Here is a 15,236-nt window from a genome sequence, read left to right as displayed (position 1 = left end):
TCAAACCTCCTGGGAGAAGGATCTTGATGACCTTTTTTATAGTTTGATATTGTTTATTCTATTTAGGGGGGTGTTTTTTAAATGTAGTTCCATTGGCTTGGAAGAATCTGTATCCTGAAAGGCAGGGTACCGTATAAAGAATTGAAATAAATAAACAAGAAATGAACGCATCCTTGATCAAAGCAAGCATGCCTACCGGTAGTGTTTTTTCTTTATGGTGGGGGACAGGGGGATATTTCTGTAAAGATGCATTAACTAGTGATAACTCTTGGAAAAAACCTGGTTCTGTGAACATCCTTTTATTTTTCTGGATATTTTGTGGTTTTTTGTGACTCTAGATATTGTCAGGATCTAGGCCAGGGCTCTGGGTGGCCATATTCAGTTCATACCTGAAGGGTGAAAACTCTGCCCCGGGATCTCTGAGCTCAAGAAGCAAGGTGGCTGGAGCCTGAGAAACAGCAGACAGAAGGTCTTATGTTTTTCTTATGATTACACTGGAGGCAGGCTTCACCATATACTGGTTTTATTGAAAGTAAAATGTATCAACCTTTATGAACATATTGCTGAACCTCTTATATAATGTTCCTGGTGAACATTTTCACACGACCACGGAAACACATTGTGGCCTTTTGCTGAGTTTTTCAGTGGTTGCTGTGAAATTGTTCACCTACTCAGGAAGCATTGTTCTCACCATGTTTTGATTTCATGTGGCATCTGCAGGGAGTCAAATTTGGTTACATAGTGTTGTGACATTATCCTATTTACTCTTAGATTCAGGGGCATTGTGTGGGCGTTGCCAGGGGGCTGTAGCTCCAGATGCATAATTTTTTTAGTGGGTGTGAACCAGGAGCCCCCCACTACAGGTGCCCCCAGCACGGCCCAACCCAGTGCTCCTCTCCGCCCACCAAGGACCCCATCAGCTGGGCGGGCTTCCCCCTGTGTGGGCGGACAGGTGGCTCAGTGTGGCCCTGCTTTGATGCAGTGGCAGTGGGGTTGATCCTGTGGCACTGGTGGCAACAGCTGGGCTACCCCGAACACCGACAACTCATATGTATATACCACCCTCTCACAAAATATCAGGGTGGTGCAAAGCAATATAAAAAATTTTGAAAATAAATTTCAAGCAGGACAGAATACCATTCCATAGCATGGGTCCAGCGACACTAAATGGCTGACTTCTGGTGAAGGCCAGTCCAGGCTCTGTGACATGAGGGACAGCTAACAGCATTCCTCCAGATCTCAGCAATCTGGCTGGGATATGAGGGCTCAGGGAGTATGTTTTGTGGAAATAAGTTATGTGAACATGTTTTAAATGAGCAATTACAGTCAAATTGTGAGAGCAAAAAAGGTGCAAAGACCGTAAGTGATGGGGGAAGGGCGTAAGACCTGCTATTAACCAGTACTGGTCATTGCTGAATTATTCAAAGTGTAATGAAAGGAAGAGTGGTGGTTTTTTTAAAAAAAGTAATTTATAAACATACAAAACTAGAAAATTACATGGCAATTTAAAAACAGCATACAAAATTACAGAAAATGTGAAAAGCTTGTGGCAATTACAGCAATTATATACAGAGGAAAAAGAACTGCACTTAAAACAGGATTAAGCCAGGGAAAATGATGTAGAGTTATTGATACCCAAGTCTTTCTTATGTGCAGAACCACTGGAGCCCTACACTTTACTTACAGGGAAGCTGTTAATTGAGCCTAACAGTAACAGTTTCAATGCAAAGTCTTCACAGGAAAAGAGCCTTTTCAGTGGTAGCATCATGGCAATGGAATGTTGTCTCTGGAGAGGCTTACCTGGTGCCTAAGTCAATGCTATTTTGGTGACAGGGGAAGAAGACTTTTTTATTATCACGAGACTTTTCTTCTGATTCAGCTTTCATTTTATTTCTCCCCTTTGCCACATGCTTTTATGCTGCTACATTTTCTTGCTGTCGTATAGTGTTGTATGTATTTTTAAATTTGCTTTAAAAACTACATTGTTGTAAGCTGTCCTGAGAATCTGGTCAGCCTATAAACATTTAGACTAAAATAATTAAAAGAAAAGAAAAGAAAAGAAAAGAAAAGAAAAGAAAAGAAAAGAAAAAAGGTGTATATATTATATAGCAATTGCATAGAACCTTTGACCCTCCACATATTGTTGAACTGCAACTTTCTATTACCCTGACCAAGCTTGCCAGGGCTGATGGGAGTTGTAGTTCAGCAATATCTCGAGGGTCAGAGGCAAGCTTCCCCATACCTATAATACAGAATTGTGGCTAGATTTCTAATTCACTGCAGTTTAACAGTACCACAACCACAGTAGGCTTACGGCATATATTTTGGGAAGTGTGTTTTCTTTTCCAGCTTTACATACCAGTACTGGGTTTTTGTTTTCTTGCTTTCAACAAAGCTGACAAATTATTGGCTCTGTTCTCACCTCAACCCGCCTCCCAGCTCCCCCCCTCCCCCAATGGCTGCCTGTCTTTATTATGATTTGGATTGTGGCGACAGCTACATGGACATGTTGACTGGATTCTTAATCACAGGCGCTTCATCCAAGTCAGAGAGGCTCATGAGCCAGGCAGGCCTTGGCACAGTCGTGAGAAAGGCAGAAACCCAAAGGATCAGATGGCATTAAATGTCGTGGTGCTGTGCTCTCTAGGAGACAATATGTCCTAGAGCCCAATCACACACAGAGAGGCACTCCATTCCAGAACCGTCATTTAATGCAGCTACTCCGCAGGAGTACCCCAGAGACGTGACATTAACTCGGTCGCTCTCGATTCCAGAGGCACAGCATTAGCTAGGCTCCCTCCATCCAGCGCTCCTAGCAAATTGCTAAGAGGAACAAACTGGCCGAGGTGGTTAATAAAGCAGAAGAGATGGAGGTAGAGGCAATCGTGGGGAAAACAGGGACAGCGAGAGATGGGGGTGGGGTGGCATAGGAGAGATGTTGTGAGGTGATGGACAGAGCAGAGGCAGTGTGCTGGTGACACCTGTGCATTTGTTGGAAACACATGCCTAAGGCTGTGTGTGTGTGTTTGCACAGGCAGCTTAATTTCCCCCTCTTCCTTCACAACAGGATCTGGAGAGTTTTAAGGCCTGAAAGAGTCAGCAAGTTGTTTGTTCCAACCATCTGTCTCATTTCCCTTAGCAACAATTTGTCCTTCTCTTCTCCTTGGTGAAGTATCTGAAGCAAAGTCTGGCTGTTAACCCCCTCCCCCTCCCAGTCATTTTTGTGTCTTTCTCACCTCTGTTGGCTCTCTTGTAGGTCATTCCCTATATATCCCATACATAGATCTGTGACGTCTCCTCTCCATCTGTCCTTTGGGTATGATGTACATGCTAACATTCTGGGGGCGTGATGCTGAGAGAGGAAGCAAGTACATTAACATTCTGGGGGAGGGAGCTTTGAGCTGTGCATGAGATGTACTTGGAGGTATACAAACTTGGTATAATCTTGCTGTGCATTGGCCTCGTTCACCCATCAGATTCAGCCGCTCTTTAAAACGAACTATGGTTTAATTCACACAAGCAGCGTGATGGTCTACTCTACGCTACTCAAAAGGTCTCACAATGCACCTCCCCTGTTCCTGGTGCGCTGTGGATGAAACGAGCCAGAGTGTGGTTTCTTGTGTCAGCTGAATTAGGGTTTGTGGTTTGTTTCCCTCCCTACAAACCACAAGTGGTAACCAAAGTTTGTTCTTGATTTGCTGCTCATGGCTAGTTTGAGGAAAATAAAACCACGCGTTCAGGATGGGATGACTGAACAAACCACAACAAGACGCTGGCTTGTTTAGTTCTTATTTATTTATTTATTTATTTATTATTTAGGAGTATTTATATCCTGCCTGCTAACTGACGTTTACAGGGTGGCTTACAATATATTTTAAACACAATAAAATAGACAATGATGCAGTAGTCACTACAGAAGGACAAGGGGGTGCATAAAAGCACCCCCCCCATTCTTTGATGGTCCAACCATGATGGCCATTCTGCAGCTGCCTCTCATGGCCTAGAATGGATTGTTGAAGCAGCTAGATATTAGTCTCACACAGGCCAAAACTTCCTCATTGGGTGGCTGCTACTGTTGTCTCTCCCAGCCTCAGGCGGCAGATGCAGAAGGTCCTGGGAGAGCAAAGATGTCCCAAGCCTCCATCTCATTCCTCAGATGTTCCAACTGCCCATTGACTCCACCACCCTGCCTACAACCATGAAACACAACCTAGGTCATTCATTCAGCTCCCCGTATGCTAATACTATTGAGCTCGACTCATTCTACAGCCTCAGTTAAAAATAACATTTTAATGAAGGGCTTGTCTACACTCCAGCCTTTTTTATCCAGGATTTTTCTCAAGGCACAACTATGCACAGTGTAGCTCCTGCTCCTCATGTTTGTTGAAGAAGGCTCCAGCTTATATCCACAGAGCAAGAAAAGATGTTCAGACATTACATCACATAAATACCTTGGGGGTCATTGCTGATGTCACATTTGTTTGTTTGTTTAATTTGTATACTGCCCTTCATCTTTAGATCTCGGGGTGGTTCACAACATAAAAATACAATATAAAAGCACAAAATAACATTATAATAATAAGAAGAACAACCCCCCCCATAAACCAATAACCCCCTGTTCAGCTGTAGCCAACTGCTGCAGCCTGCTTCTGCAGCAGCCATTCTGCCATTTCAGTGTCAAACGATGCATTTATGGCACAGTGCAATTCTTGCAAGTGATTTTTCTTCTTTTTTAATAGTTCAACTTCGGAAGGTGAAAGACATCGAAGCCCTGCCCTGTGCATCCCGAGTGACATCCCAGTAAGGTCTCCCACAAGATATGCATGTGTTAGGTGCAAGACCACAGGGGATATGGCAGACAAATATTATGTAAGTCAGGCTTCCTCAAACTCCGCCCTCCAGGTGTTTTGAGGCTACAGTTCCTATCATCCCTGACCACTGGTCCTGCTAGCTAGGGATCGTGGGAGTTGTATGCCAAAAACATCTGGAGGGCTGAGTTTGAGGAAGCTTGAATTGTAAGTAGTGCAATGTAGAACCAAGAATAATTAGGATGACCTTGAAACACCCAAGAGTTCACTTCTAACAATAGTGTGTATGCAATTTGGAGCAATAAGAGAAGCCAGTGTCTAACATCCTCATTAAACTATGCTAATTATCTGAGGGAAATGTCTTAGCAGAAAAATTACAGATTTCTGTGATATTGGACAATACCAAAGGGAGAATGTTTTTTTAAAAAATATATATATACTTAAGCCTCTGTGGCTAGCACTCTATGTTTAGCATGACTCAGAGTTTGAAGAATAGCTAAAGGATCAATTTGTCTATAGAGTTATTAGCAACTGGTGTGCTCTGAATTACCAAGTGCGGCCAGTAGAGAAAACTGGTTAGAAGCAAAAGGCCGGGGAACTGTGCATAATGTAGGTAGCATTGCAACTGGACTTGCAAAGATTTTACTGCCCTGCTCCACTCCAGGCATCCAACAGGGGAAATCTAAAAATGCTGTCTGAATGATTAAAACCTTCTTACTACGTACCTTCAGCATCATAGGATCAGCCAGTAGTTCAAGAGCATGAATTTATGTCTGCAGTGCAATCAGACATTTTCCTCTTGAGAGTAACACAATTTAAGAATTGCAACAGACCATTCTCAAAATAAGTATGTTAAGTAGGAGAATAGGAATGTTAAGACCAATGCTCTGGAAATATTATCAACACCACATATTTAATGTATTAGTTCAGTAGCAGAAGATGACATCTAAATCTATATAGAAAAATTAAAAAGTCTCATACAGATGGTAAAATATTATTTGATTGCAGGGAATGAAGCTGAGTTGAATCCCAAATCTGTTGTATTTTAACCACACAAGCAGATTACTGGACTGTATAAAATAAAATTGTGACAGTTACTCATTTTCCTGTAAACAAAACAGAAGTAAACTATCATTATGAGATTAATATGGATGTTTAAAATCAGGTATTGTGAGAAACATGCCATTATAATTCATGTGCCTATGGAAGGAAACATAAAATTAATGTACCAAAACAGAGAGTGTTGCACATTCACACTGATCAGCTTTAGCATCAGGACAAGCTTTTTAATTCAGACCAACGTCTTGAGAATTTTGAAATACAGAAAATACTACCTTTAGCCATTTTTGTCTCACTGTATTTCAATTTGAATTTGCATGCCTTTATACACATCGGAAAGGGACGCGGGTGGTGCCAACCTAGCAGTTCGAAAGCACTTCAAAGTGCAAGTAGATAAATAGGTACCGCTACGGTGGGAAGGTAAATGGCATTTCCATGCGTTGCTCTGGTTCGCCAGAAGCTGCTTAGTCATGCTGGCTACAATGACCAGTTGTACGCCGGCTCTCTCAGCCAATAAAGCGAAATGAGCGCCGCAACCCCAGAGTCGGTCACGACTGGACCTAATGGTCAGGGGTCCCTTTACCTTTATACACATCTGAATGGCGTGTTTTGAAATCTCCTATTTTGTGTACACACCATTAGGCGGAGACAGGGTCAGCTTCAACAGGCGCTTTAAACATTTCCACCTTCTCCCATGCAGGTTCAGTAGCCTGAAGTCCCAGGAGAGATGTGCTCTGGCTGAAGCAAGGCTGAGAAAGAGGGAGAGCTTCCATCATGGCACTTGCCTTGTATGCTCATGATACTTATGAGAAATGAACTATATGACGTTTGATAGGCACAGGGAGGAGTACAGGTGAGTAGAGTGCCAGAAGTGAATGATTCCAAAGTGCAGGTAGGAAGTGGGATTACACACACCCTGCTGATGTCATAGACTTAGGACCACCCAAACACATGTATTCTTTGTACACATCTGGGATTCATTCACCACACATTGAACAAGCAATGTTTCCAAGTTAGAAACTGAATCAAAATGCAGGGTTCTTTTTAGCAGAAACTCCAAGATGTCTGTAGATCCTGACTAGCATTGTGTGCACATGGGCTAAAACAAAAACAAAAGCAGTTTGGAACGCCCTGGAGCTAGATTAACCACGAATGTGCACACAGCACAACACAGTAAACTACTCCTCTGGAAATGGTTTCTGCTGCATACAAAATCGGTTGCAACAAGATTTAACGTCTGGCAAATGGCAGGAAGAACATCACAATTAACTTACCTTGGCTAAGGTCAAAGGTCACCACACTGCATCGATACCAAGCTGTAAAGTATGACTAGAGTTTTAAGTAAATGTTACATAGCAACAGAAGTACTCATTGGAGTAGGAGTACTTGCATGTAGTTTCATAATAGGAGCGGTGTTTCCCACGGCTCGCAAGCCTCCCAGCTGTCAGTCACATGACATCAGGTGATGAGTGCCAGGACTTCAAAGCAGCACACATGGCTTGCAAAGAGCCCTGTGTCGTGCTTTAAAGTGCTGCTGGACACCTAAAGAGATGACTTCAAGTTTGTCTTCTGCAAGAATTGGCTACATGATCAAGTTGCCCATGGAGAACTTGGTTGCACAGCCTATCTTGTGGGCTTGGAGTCACCACCCGTCGGCTGATGGGATGGGACTCCCTGCCTACTTTTGACATCAGGTGCACTGCCAGTGGGCGTAGTGTTTGTGAAACAGTCTTGTGGGCCAAATGGAGTCCCTTGCTGGGCTGAATTTGGCCTGCAGGTCAGGTTTCCGACCACCCTTTTATACTGATATATTTATACCTTACATATTTTCAAAAGCAGTTAGTTATAGAAACATATTTCACAGCTGTAGAATTGCCAGGTAATAAAATATTTTATTTCCAGAAAACAGCTGTAAGGGCAGGAAATAAAAGCTATAATCCTTGATGTAAGGTGATAAAAGCACAGTTCTATAGCATTTATTCAGGACACAAATTGTGGAACAGCATCAATATTTGATTCTGAATATTTGTACATTATTAAAGTACAAAAAGAAATTAAATTGCAACTGGCAATATGACTTATTGAAGAAGAAGAAGTAGAAGAAATGACACAGTCCTATAGTAAGAAGCCACAGGGGGGTGGGAATAATTCAGAATTGCCAGCAACAAGTGGCAAATTATTTAATATTGCTTGAAGCAAGTGACACAAGTGTACAGTTTGATAGGACTGATAGGCAGTGACAGGTTTGGTCTCTGGCATATACAGGCTGGGATAGTGCTTTATTTCTATAGCTGCTGTGAATCCTGTTGCTGTTGGTGGGCTGAGTATTGGAAGAGGCACTTGCTTACAATGACCACTGCAGTGGAGCAAGTTCTAAACTATAACCCAACACCTGGGGGAGAGCAGAGGTGGTTTTAGAGCAGTGTGACCAGTCCAATGCATTGGACGCTAAGCAGAGTGCCTGGTAAGCACTTGCCCAGCTACAGGAAGGAGGTGTGAGGGCTCTGTCGGGGGCCTAGAGCAGTGGCGAAGGAAGGCTTTCTAGCACCTGGTGCGGGGTGTCAAGGGGCGGGGCAAACCACCCACAGGGGTGGGACAAACGGCTTGGGGCACATGCGCAGCACTGATACAGACGGTGCATGTCCGGCGCCGATAGACTGTGCTCGAGGTGCCCATAACGACAGCGCACCCTCAGCCACCCTACAGTGAGTGTAGCCCTCGACCGGCCGCCATTTTGTCACCCCCCCCTCAGGATGACACCTGGGGCGGACCACCCTGACCCCCTTCCTATGCCCCTGGCCTAGAGTCCTCCTGCCTCCTTCCCAAAATCTACTTAGCAGTTGCTCAGCTTTGGGAAGGAGACAGGAGGACTCTAGGACCCTGACAGAGCCCTAACGCCTCCTTCCCAAAGCCCAGCATGGTGGGAGGGCTGGGGGGAGGCTGCCAAAACTGGAGCATCACCCAAGACTGTAGTTATAGGTAATTTTAGACTCGAGACTTAAGGGATGGTCCTCTTGACATTGTTATCGTTATGTTTATTACTTTACCCACTTCAAAATGTGGTAAGCCAGGCCTGCTGCATTTGGCAGTAATCTTCTTCCTTCTGCTAGTGAGGTTCTGGTCTTCTGCCCCCAGAGTTGAGTCCTGATGGTGCCACTGCCAAGACCTACTCCAGCAGTTTCCTAGAGTTGGTCTGAATGTTGCCCCGTTTAAAAGAGTTGCTTTATCTGCTCTGTATTCTAGATCAAGAAAATAGCAGTAAAAGCACCGGAGGGCGAGTATCAAATCCGCACGAATGGTTTATAATACCATCTCATGGGCAATTGCAGAATAGTCACCAAGTATGGGGTTGAAGGCTGGTGAACAGTAGACATCGTTTGCAACTTAATTTCTTTTAAATATCATTTTCGTATTTGCAGAAGCAAAAAATAGGCCAAATCTGATGTTTCCCTGGTTTACCAGAAGATGGCGCTGATGAATAAGTGTTCCTTGAAACCTTATTTGGTACCAGCGTGGGTGGTAGAACAAACAGGTAAAAAGCTGTCATTGGTTCAATTTCCACTAGTGAGAGAGGCAGCAAGCATTCAGCATTCGCTATGTTTTTTGCATGCAAGTCACAGGGCTGTGCAAGATTTTGTGCAAACCTAGTTGACAAACTAGTAGCATCATGCGACAAAACAAGACAGCAGCCTCTACGCTGCAAACCAGGCCCTTCGCCAATCTTGGCTGCTGCTTAACAGAAGCAGGCAGAAATATAATCTCTGGCTCCTACTGACTCAGGCAAGCAAAGTCCTCCAAGCAAGGCACATTTTGTAGTAGGGAACAGCAACAAGCTAATTTCTCTTGTTACTGAAGCCAGCAAGGAAATCTGCCTGGGGTGGTTTCATGGAGTAAGGAGGTTGAGCCTTACCAGAGGGCTTGTCTATTGCTGTCAAAAATGACGTTCACTGCGGGCCTTCAACAAGAAGCCAAGGAATGTGGAGGATTCCGCCTGTGAACCACTATCAAGCTCTGGCAGTGGAGGATATATTGTGCCTGTGCTCAGCCCTTTCTGAGGGCCCTGTTCGTTCACCTCACTAAACTTGACTATGTCCAAAAATATTATGGTGCTAAATGCAGAAGAATGAGTTAGCTTATCACATGAGTTTTTTTTTTTTTTTTTTACTATTATATTGTTAAACAGTACTTTTTGTTTCTATATAAACAAACTTTATTTAAAGGAACCAAACGAACAAAAATTCAACAGTTTCTGTAAAATATTCATAGATATACATAAAATATATCCCATTTCTTTTGTGCAAAACTGTCAATTAACTTGTTGTCATTGTGTTATTCAGTCATTCATTCCCTGCCCTTCATTCTAAGGTCCCGGAGTGGAGTTGCATCTTGCAAAATTCAATGCAGAACTTTTGATCGCTGAAATTGCTGAATTAAACGTTCTTGAGATATAGTAGAATGTAAGTACTCTCCCCCCCCCTTAAAGTTACTGAATGACCTTTAACTGGTTGTATTCAAAACTGATAAAAGAGAATTATGTCACAATGTGATATCACTGATGTAAGGAACTTCTCTAAAATGTATGCTGGTTTGGTTGGAATACATTAGGAGGCACTAATACTTCTGAATACCAGTTGCTGGAAACCACAGGAGGGGAGAGTTCCCTTGTGCTTAGATCCTGCTTGGAGGTTTCCCACAGGCATTTGGTTGGTCACTGTGAGAAGCGGATGCTGGACTAGGTGGGCTATTGGCCTGATCTGTCTCATGTAAATAGAAGTTATTCCTCACGGGGTGGGGGTGGGGGAGAGTTCCAAAAACAGACAATGTGAACAGTCTTCTTTGAGCAGTCCTAGCAAGTTCAATATGCAAAGGCTGATGTCCTCTGTACACTTATTCTGAATAAAATTTCATTTAAATCAATAGAACATTAAGTAAATGTGATTAGGGGTGGGTTGCAATGTTGCAAAGAGGCCTAACAGACACAAATAAGCCACCAACATGCCTGGAATCTCCTAAACAGAATTCCCTTTGGTGACTCAGTGCATGATTTTGTATTCTTTGCTGTGGTGCTTTTATTTAGCAAAACCTGCAGCAGAGGCATATGTAAGCAGTCAAATGATGCTTAACAAATGGGCCCTTTCCTTAAGGAACCAGACAAGAAAAAGTCGTAAGTTGCACTGAACATAAAATGCCTGTGTAGTAAAACGTACTAGTCACAATAGCACCCAGCAGTTACTGCTTTGTTTATTCCCTATTTCTTCTTTATGTACACTATAACGTAAGCAAAACAGTGGCACTATTATTCTGCTCTGGTCAGACCTCACCTGGAGTACTGTGTCCAGTTCTGGGCACCACAGTTCAAGAAGGACACTGATAAACTGGAACGTGTCCAGAGGAGGGCAACCAAAATGGTCAAAGGCCTGGAAACAATGCCTTATGAGGAACGGCTAAGGGAGCTGGGCATGTTTAGCCTGCAGAAGAGGAGGTTAAGGGGTGATATGATAGCCATGTTCAAATATATAAAAGGATGTCACATAGAGGAGGGAGAAAGGTTGTTTTCTGCTGCTCCAGAGAAGCGGACACGGAGCAATGGATCCAAACTACAAGAAAGAAGATTCCACCTAAACATTAGGAAGAACTTCCTGACAGTAAGAGCTGTTCGACAGTGGAATTTGCTGCCAAGGAGTGTGGTGGAGTCTCCTTCCTTGGAGGTCTTTAAGCAGAGGCTTGACAACCATATGTCAGGAGTGCTCTGATGGTGTTTCCTGCTTGGCAGGGGCTTGGACTCGATGGCCCTTGTGGTCTCTTCCAACTCTATGATTCTGTGATTCTATGAACCCCATGCAATGCAAGAATTCCCCGTGCACCACTAAAGAATCTCTAATGGATGGCCATCCAACCTGTGTCTTAAAACCTCCACTGAAGGAAAGTCTACCACCTTCTGACGCAGTCCTTTTCACTGTCTTCCTGTTGTAGTGTCCATCAGAGTTTGGAAGTGGGAGAGGAAGGAAAAGCTAAAAGGAGGCTTTCCAGTTTGAATTTGGAGAAAGAAATGAGACATGGCCTATCCGCCCCCCTTCCTCTCCCAAGAATATTGGACTAAATGACCCTTGGGACCCTTCCAATGCTACAATTCTATGATTCCGAAGAGTGGAGAAGTATTCTAGAGCAATAAGACCACTTAGCTGCTTCTGTTAAGTCTCTGGTTACAGACCAGGTTAGTCAGGCAAAACCACAGCGAAAGACCCATTCACATGAATCAAAGCAGCTAATGATCTGTTCTAGGAAAATGATCCCACTGTCTTATTTCTGTCTAAAAGATGTATATTGTTGCTGTTCAAATGCTTTCCCTTTTATTCAATTAAAGTTCTTGCTTTTTAGTCTGCTGCATCCAGATGGTAGTTTCTTCCAGAGTTAATTTAGCACTTAAACATTTATCTAGAAGTGGAGATAGCAAAGTATCTCAAGAAAGAGGGAAGAGGGTTGCTAAGTGAACAACTTGTTTCCAGAGTGCTGCTGGTGTATTTTATTGTTTATTGTTCATTTTAGTTATTAAATTTGTATACTGCCAATTGGACTCCCTACTTGATTGAATAAACATTTATTGTATTGTGTCACACCTCTTGACTGTTAAAAGCAAACCATTAAATGAATATTTCTTGAAGCCCAAGCCTGTACTGTTAAGCTACTGTTCTGCATTTTCATCACAAACTTCTTGTGGACAATTGCCTGGACGTCACTATTTTGTTGATGTGTAACTTATCCTTTTATTAAAGACTTCTGAAGAACTGTTGAAAGCCAGCCTTCCCAAATCTTTCGTTGCTGATTTCTGCAGCTCTGGGCCCTCCCTTCCTCGGCCTTGTCATCTGTCCAGCCCAAGGGACTCACATTTCCTACAGAAACTGACAGAGGATGAGCATGTAAAACTGTATTCTGGATTTCTAACCCTGGTTACTGGCACAGAGCTGCAGGATGCCCTATAGCACTTACTCTGAAATTATGTTTTCCTGGTAGAGGATCATCTGTAACTTGTTGTCATAGATGGAGTGCAACCTCAATCCTCTCTGCCTCCACAGCAAGAGAAAGAAAGAAAAGTAATAAGCAATTTCTTTCACAATTACAAAAACCAAAGGCAAGTAATTGTACTCAATAATTATAACTTGGAGTATTATTTGAGATGATTGGACGAGTGGGAGTGACTACCTGCCTGCCACCAGAGGGGATTGTGAAGTGCCTACGGTGGGAGGTTGTACAGTTTTGTGGAACCCTGGGGCATGCTCACAGAAGCTGAGGGTTCCATGGAACTCTGGGTAAAAAAACCAACCCTGTGCTACAGAAATAAAGTAACTATTTGTGAATCTTTCATGAGGCTGCCAAGTATTTGTAAATCTTTCAGGAGGCTAACTATATTGAGTCAGGAGCCAAAGAGAATCACAGAACATAGAGCACATTACAGCAGTTCAGACTGGATTGTAACCAATGCATGTGTCACTGAGGGAAGACCTCCACTGAATGACTGCTGTTCTCAAAGGTCCACTGAATTTGGGCAATATTATATTATTATAAAGCTGTAATCAGAACTGCAGGGCCACTGAAGTGGAACAAGCATATGGAAGCTCACTGGGAACTGTATTTTAGATCCTGGCCCCTGGGTGTTTTAGATCCTGGCCCCTGGCTTCCTTGTTCTCAGTCAAGCCTGAAAATTCCTCAAGACACAAGGAACAATAAATGCACTGGATTATTTCACATTGTCAAATGACAAATGTCAGTGCATTCCTTATGCCCTTGCTGCTCCTTCTTATGCAAACTGACTCCTCCAAGAAACAAAAAACTAATTGCACCAGTCTGCCAACACTCAACTCTCCCCCTCCCCCTTTCCTACTGTATTGTTTAATTTATGCCAGGGCTCTGGAGTGAAAACTGCTTTTCATATCAAAGCTAACCTCAGATTTAGGAGGATAAACAGGTTTCTAAGCATGTGCAGAGAGCTCTTCCTTCGACACTGAGAAACCACTGTCCCCCCCCCCCCCCCCAATTATTAAACAGCAAGGGTCCCTTTCAGGGGACATGGCAAGGATTCTAGACAGGCTCGAGCATAGCAAAGAAAAACCTCGCTTTAGGAATTTAGCAGAGAAGGAAGGCTTCTCTTTCTCCTCTCAGCACCCGCCTCTCTTTGCCCCGAGGTGCGTGCAATCGGCCGCCCCCTCCGCCCCCGCGAGGCCTCCTCTTTTCGCCAGCTCGCTTCGCCAGGCCCGCGCTTCCCGACAGCAGAGGGCGCAGGAAGGCCCCGCTGTCGCCATAGTTACCGCTGGGTGCGTAGCGGGACTTACGGAGCTGACGCAGTGGGCGGCCCGGCGGGCGGAGGCGGCCCTGGCACGAGCGGAGGCGGCATTAGAGAATTGGGGCGGCGGGGTGCGGGGTGGCTGCCGAGCCCCGGGATGGAGGCGGCGGCGGCAGCGGCAGCGGCTGCGGCTTCGGCCCGGTGGCGGCGGCGGCGGCGACGGCGGCAAAGGGGTGAGCGGCTGCGGGAGAGCGGGGTGGGGTGGGGTGAAGGGAGGGCGGATGCCCCCTCTGTCGCTGCGGGCGAGGAGTGCAGGCGCGCCCCTGGCATGAGCGGGGCGGGAGGCAGGCGGGGCGGGGGGCGGAGGACACCTCCTCCCTCCTTGGCGGCGAAGGGAGGCCGTTGCGTCTCCCGCGCGGGAGCGAGCCGAGAGGCGCCCCTGCTCTGGCATATGGCAACGCGGCGGCAAGGCAGCGGGTGCCTTCGCCTGCCCACCCCCGCAGCGCCGCCGCTGCCAGAGGTGGAGGGCCCCGTTGCCATGGTGAACGGGGAAGCATCCCGAACCCCGGCACCGCCGCTCCGCCGGCATGGCAGCAGGACGGGTAAGGAAGCAGCGCGCCCTGGAGCTCTCCTGCTGCCCAAAAAGGTGCCCTCTCCGCCCGCTTCCCCTGATCGGGGAGGGGACCGTGCGGGGCACAGCCTGCGGCTCGGAGCGGAGGGAAAGGAGCAGGACGTGGGGGCGGAGGAGGAGGCGGAAGCGCATCCTCGGGTGGCTCTGGCAATGGCTTTTCATGTGGCCTTGGGCTGCGTCTCCCTTCCTCCCCCCGGGTCCGCCCAGCGCCCTCTGCCAGGACTAGATAGGGTGGGCTGGTTGCGAGATTCATTTGGGCGTCGGGAAATCGAGAAGCCGGGGTTGGGTCTCCCGGGTAGCAGGCGCAGATGGATGTGCGCGCGCGTGCTTGCGTGGAAAGGAAGGAATTTTGTGGCCTTCGGCACAGCAGTTTTGTAACGATCCGTTTTTGCTGAATTTAATCTGGACACTCAACCCCACGGTGGTTTATGTTGGGCTCATGCTGGCCCTTGGCGGAGCT

At 45.4% G+C, this 15,236-nt stretch overlaps 1 protein-coding gene and 2 long non-coding RNA genes across 18 annotated transcripts in view; 2 read left to right on the top strand and 1 right to left on the bottom strand.

Annotated features, from left to right (window-relative positions):
- LOC310825959 overlaps window positions 1–10,621 on the top strand; it is a 79,841-nt gene extending 69,220 nt beyond the window's left edge. Inside the window, exons 3-6 of one of the 4 annotated variants that reach the window (XR_014555580.1) lie at window positions 4,740–4,800; window positions 6,568–6,720; window positions 9,287–9,898; window positions 10,233–10,621. This is a non-coding gene — a long non-coding RNA (uncharacterized lncRNA). Of the gene's footprint in view, window positions 1–2,119; window positions 4,806–6,567; window positions 8,608–9,286; window positions 9,899–10,232 lie in introns of those variants that run through there. The other 3 variants (XR_014555581.1, XR_014555582.1, XR_014555583.1) reach the window with 3 other exon arrangements.
- Window positions 10,622–12,378: 1,757 nt separating this feature from the next.
- Window positions 12,379–14,319, bottom strand: LOC310825970. The gene is made up of 3 exons (XR_014555584.1): window positions 14,195–14,319; window positions 12,855–12,928; window positions 12,379–12,766 (listed from the first exon to the last, which is right to left on the bottom strand). It is a non-coding gene; the product is annotated as an uncharacterized lncRNA (long non-coding RNA).
- Window positions 14,277–15,236, top strand: part of DAGLA (diacylglycerol lipase alpha) — an 89,786-nt gene continuing 88,826 nt past the window's right edge. For 9 of the 13 annotated variants that reach the window (XR_014555346.1, XM_083699095.1, XM_083699087.1 and 6 more), the window contains exon 1: window positions 14,277–14,378. The gene's annotated coding sequence lies outside the window, so the exon portion shown is untranslated. The other 4 variants (XM_083699096.1, XM_083699094.1, XM_083699092.1 and 1 more) reach the window with 2 other exon arrangements.

This window comes from Podarcis gaigeae (assembly GCF_964106915.1).
Source record: "Podarcis gaigeae genome assembly, chromosome: 1".
Lineage (NCBI taxonomy): Eukaryota > Metazoa > Chordata > Lepidosauria > Squamata > Lacertidae > Podarcis > Podarcis gaigeae.
The sequence above is the reverse complement of the archived record's forward strand: the minus strand, read 5'-3'. Positions and strand labels throughout refer to the sequence as shown.